Here is a 5,662-nt window from a genome sequence, read left to right on the forward strand (position 1 = left end):
ATAACAGTTCTGCTGCATTTGCGTCTATTTTTCCACCGTGTCGGCATTTTCTACCATTTATCACCATCCAGGATAGTGTTACCTGACATCTGATGACCGGTGATGTGCTGAGACATCGTTTAACCTAACGGAGCTGGACTTTACACCACACCTAAAATAGAAAGCTTTGTGACAGTCTCGTCACAGCTACTCCAGCGGGAGATTCGTCTGTAAAAACTTGCATTTGTGGTCACAGTGGCGGCCTATGCTAACCTTCCTGTGGTGTATAAATATACCTAGTTGGATGAATCTTATTGTAGCCAACTGGTCCAGTGGCTAACGCGTCGGTCTGGAGTTTTGTGACTCGGATCGCGGATTCTAACCCCACCCGTGGCATGGTTTGTTTGCAATCGTGTCATTACGATTTCGTGAGTCGAGCCGTCAGATGGTCGGGAAACACCTGTCAGGTTCCCTCTCCTGTCATTTCACACTCGACATAGTAAGATAACAGAATTGACTCCTTGCTGATTCCTACTGGTGCGTCAACCTTACTGAATTATTGAAGTTTAGTGGTATCACGCAGCAGGGCGAAGCAGGGGATGTATACAAATCAGTTTCTGACATTATGTTCAGGAAATTTATTTAAGGTGAAGTAACGGTGAACTGATACGTATGATTTAAAAAAATCAGAATTTGAATAATAAAAAAGGTTCCCGTCATTATCGACTTGCCTGACCTCAATTGTAGGCAAATTACTAGAGTCAATTATAGCTGAGATTATAAGAAGCCATCTCGATAAGCATAGCTTGATTAATGATACTCAGCATGGATTCACAAGAGGCCGGTCTTGTCTAACTAATTTATTAACTTTCTTCAGTAAAGCTTTTGAGGCTGTTGACCACGATAAAGAGTTTGATATTATTTACTTAGATTTTAGTAAGGCTTTTGATAGAGTTCCGCACCATAGACTGTTAAAGAAAGTGGCAGCTCATGGCATTGGGGGAAAAGTGCTCTCGTGGATCGAGTCATGGCTCACAGACAGGAAGCAGAGAGTGTCTATAAATGGGTTTAAATCCGAGTGGGGATCTGTAACAAGTGGCGTTCCACAGGGATCAGTCTTGGGCCCGTTGTTGTTTATAATATATATCAACGATCTTGATGAAGGAATTACTAGTGATATGAGCAAATTCGCCGATGACACGAAGATAGGTAGGATAATTGATTCAAACGTAGATGTTAGGGAACTTCAGGAGGATTTAGACAAACTCTACTCTTGGTCAGAAAAGTGGCAGATGCAGTTCAATGTAGATAAGTGCAAGGTTCTGAAGCTTGGGAGTGCCCATAACCCTAGTACTTATAAGTTAAATGATGTAGAACTTAGCCATACAGATTGCGAAAAGGACTTGGGGGTTATGGTGAGCAGCAACTTTAAACCAAGACAGCAATGCCTCAGCGTACGTAATAAGGCAAATAGATTACTGGGATTTATATCAAGAAGTGTAAGCAACAGAAGTCCAGAGGTCATACTGCAGCTTTATACATCATTAGTAAGGCCTCACCTAGATTATGCAGCTCAGTTCTGGTCTCCATATTACAGAATGGACATAAATTCGTTAGAAAACATTCAGCGTAGGATGACTGAATTAATACATAGCATTAGAAATCTTCCTTATGAAGAAAGATTGAAGACTCTTAAGTTACATTCACTTGTTAGACGAAGAATGAGGGGAGACCTGATCAAAGTGTATAAGTGGAAGATAGGTATTAATAGGGGGGATATTAATAAGGTCTTGAGGATATTTCTTCAAGAGAGAACCCACAGTAATGGATTTAAATTAGATAAGTTTAGATTTAGAAAGGACATAGGAAAGTATTGGTTTGGAAATAGGGTAGTTGATGAGTGGAACAGTCTACCTAGTTGGGTTATTGAGGCTGGGACTTTGGGTAGTTTCAAATTTAGGTTGGATAAGTACATGAGTGGGAGGGGTTGGATTTGAGTGGGACTTGCGCATCAGAGCTTATTTCTTGGGTGGCATTGAAAATTGGGTCGGGCAAATGTTTTGTTAGTAGGATGAATTGTAAAGAACCTGCCTAGTATGGGCCAACAGGCCTGCTGCAGTGTTCCTCCTTTCTTATGTTCTTATGTTCTTATAACAATATGCTACTGTTTTTACTAAACTGTTGCAATAGCGACTGTTGTAACATTATATTGTAGAAGTCATCATTACGTGCAGTTATAAATGTATTAGTCGTATTCCCCAAACAATATCTATAAAGAGATTTTGCCACCGAAGTGGCTAGTTTATTGTGCACCCCGTACCCATCCTGTGGAGGCTAGCACAATAGCATATGGATACACAAATGGCCTGGGAACTAGCTCCCAAAAAGGGTAAACAGGATTACATTTGGATTTATATCTGCAGTTCACTTAACTGTTACAAGCAAATTTAGGAAATTTGCTTAATATATCTGGTATCTTACATTCATTAAAAAGATATCTTGACATGTCACATAGGTTATTATACTATCTATCTCTGTATTCCTCAATAAGTGGACAATTAATCACATAATGTCCAAGATAGGACCTATAGGGTTGGCCACATAATTTGCATTTCGTATGATCATCATCTGTATCTCCCAAAGCGCCAGAAGTACTTGTAACCAAGCCTAAACCTGGCTATTACAACATCATTCAGTCTGTTCACATTGCAAGTTGCTCCATAAACGCACTTAACTACGTTCATGTTATCATAGTGGGTTGTAGATTTACTCAGGCTTCTAACTTCATTCCTATAACATTCAGTTCCATTATTTACTTTTCTCCTAACATTATTCCTAATGCTAGACACAGATATGCCAAAGTTATATTCTGCATTATCCTTCAAGGTACTCTTCTTGGCTGTCATGTCAACTTTATCATGAAGAAGTAATCCGATGTGTGATGGAATCAATAACAATTGAACATTAATTCCTTTTTCCCAGATTTTTTAATATCTGTACCTAGTTTCTCCAATGAGCATGTTGTTAGAGTCATTATGTGAGTATAGAGTCTTCAGTGATGACATAGAATTAGTAATGATGATAGAGTCAAGCTCTGTGTCATAAGTTAGCTTTAGCTCCATTAGGATGGCAAACAGTTGTTAATACTTATGCCTAACTTCATAAAGGAAAGTAAATTTTGACAAAAGGGGAAATAGCCCTATTGTTACTCTCAGAGGACCTCCTTCAGGCAGTAATGCAGTCCCGATGGAGCAATAGCATTTTATCATTCTCAAAAAGCGACCCACACAAGTCGACTAACACTCAGGTACATATTAGCTAAGTGAGCAGAGGACGTGAGCGGCAGGTGTAAGGAGACATGCCCAAACATCCTGCCCATCCCAGGAGGGTGAGGAGGGAGGTAAGAGGCGAACATTTACACAAGGGTCGTTAACCTGAGTCACTCGTATTAATTATGAGGACAGCGTCATTATTAGGTAACTCTTAAGAAACACCTAAATGTCATGAATGCTGAATCTAGTATTGTAATATAAGATATTTGTAGTATTGAAATATTAGAAGCTTGTATTGTGATAACAAATATATTTCGGAAATAGAACACAGGATATAGAATTTAAATTCAAGAATTATGTTGATTAGAATAATGGAGGGATGAGGAGAAGGACTTAGTAAGTGATAATGTAGATCTTAATATTACTGATTGCGAAAAGGATTTAGGAGTTCTGGTTAGCAGTAATCTGAAACCAAGACAACAGTGTATAAGTGTTCGCAATAAAGCTAACAGAATTCTTGGCTTCATATCAAGAAGTATAAATAATAGAAGTCCTCAGGTTGTTCTTCAACTCTATATATCTTTAGTTAGGCCTCATTTAGATTATGCTGCTCAGTTTTGGTCACCGTATTACAGAATGGATATAAATGCACTGGAAAACATACAAAGGAGTATGACAAAGTTGATCCCATGTATCAGAAATCTTCCTCATGAGGATAAACTGAGGGCCCTGAATCTGCACTCTCTAGAAAGGCGTAGTATTAGGGGGCATATGATTGAAGTGTACAAATGGAAAAACGGAATAAACAGCGTGCTGAAAATATCTAGCCGAGACAGGACTCGCAGCAATGGTTTCAAGTTGGAAAAGTTCAGATTCAGGAAGGATATAGGAAAGCACTGGTTTGGTAATAGAGTTGTGGATGAGTGGAACAAACTCCCGAGTACCGTCATAGAAGCTAAAACGTTGTGTAGTTTTAAAAATAGGTTAGATAAATACATGAGTGGGTGTGGGTGGGTGTGAGTTGGACCTGACTAGCTTGGCTACTAGGTCTTATGCCTTGCTCCTTCCTTAAGTGGAAGTGACCTGACTAGATGGGTCATTGGGCTAAGCCTGGGAGTGACATGGACCTGCTTGGCATGGGTCAGTAGGCCTGTTGCAGCGCTCCTTCTTTCTTATGTTCTTATAATGCATTTTGGGAAGGGACATATGCCAAGTAGAGAAAGAGAGAGAGATTTTGGAATGCGTTAAACAAGTGTAAAGTGAATTTTGAACCGAGAGAATATATGTTGAGGGAGACCTAATTGAAAAAGTTTTGCAGAGGGCGTAGAAGGGACGTTTAGAATGCTAGGGGTAAATGATAACTGGTACCTCTAATTTGATAATAGGTAATACATATATAAAGAGAGAGGATAAATAAGTACACGAGAAACAATATGGGGCGTAATGAGAATAGTTTGTTAGACTATGTATTAGTACATTAAAGGATATTAAAGGTTAATGGGCAGACTTGTAGATGTGCAGGTGTTCAGAGGGGCGACAGATGTATCGGAGAGTTATATAATGATAACTACAGTGAGTCAGAAGAAGACTGGGTACAAGAAGAATGCCATCAAGGAGTAAGAGAGAAGCGAAAATTAAGATACTAATTTAAAAATACAGGATATAGTAGTAAGGGTAAGATACAAGCAACTGTTGGGAGAGAGGGGGAGGGAGCTAGAGAGAATACAAGAATTGAGGAGGCAGAGGAGGAATGGGCTAGATTTACGAGTGCAGTGTTAGAGTGTGTAACAGAAGTTTGAGGGGTATAAGTCGGTAGGTTGAGGGAGGAAGAGGAATGATGATACAGAAATGGTGATCAGAAAGAAGTTAGCATATGAGAGGTTTTTGCAATACCGAGGTGATTTACGGATAGCGGAGTTCATGGGGAAAAACAGAGGCTAAAATAGTGGTGAGAGAGTGCAAAAGAAGAGCCTAGTAGAGAGTGGGTGAGTCACGAAATCGTAATGACACTATTGCAAACAAACCATATCACGGGCGGGGTTTGAACCCGCGGTCAGAGTCATAGAACACGGGGTTCTACCCCCACCCGTGGTATGGTTTGAGAGTGGGTGAGGTTTTATTGAAGGGAAATCAACACTTTATTCAGTATAATAAACGAACTGGAACTTATGCAGACCAATAACAAGGTGAAGCAAGCGTTCTGGAAAGTACTCCAGTACTAAAATTTGAAGACGATCGAAGGATGTATTCTTCAGTTACCGCACGAATTCCAACGATTCCCAATTTTTAGCCAATTTAGTTTACTGTCAAATTTTCCGACACACAAACTAAGCTCAATGGGTTCTGTGATGATCATAAGATACATCAGCCATTAAAATTTAAACTCGTTCAAAAGAGATGCTCAGATTTAT

Source organism: Cherax quadricarinatus, chromosome 15 (assembly GCF_038502225.1).
Source record: "Cherax quadricarinatus isolate ZL_2023a chromosome 15, ASM3850222v1, whole genome shotgun sequence".
Lineage (NCBI taxonomy): Eukaryota > Metazoa > Arthropoda > Malacostraca > Decapoda > Parastacidae > Cherax > Cherax quadricarinatus.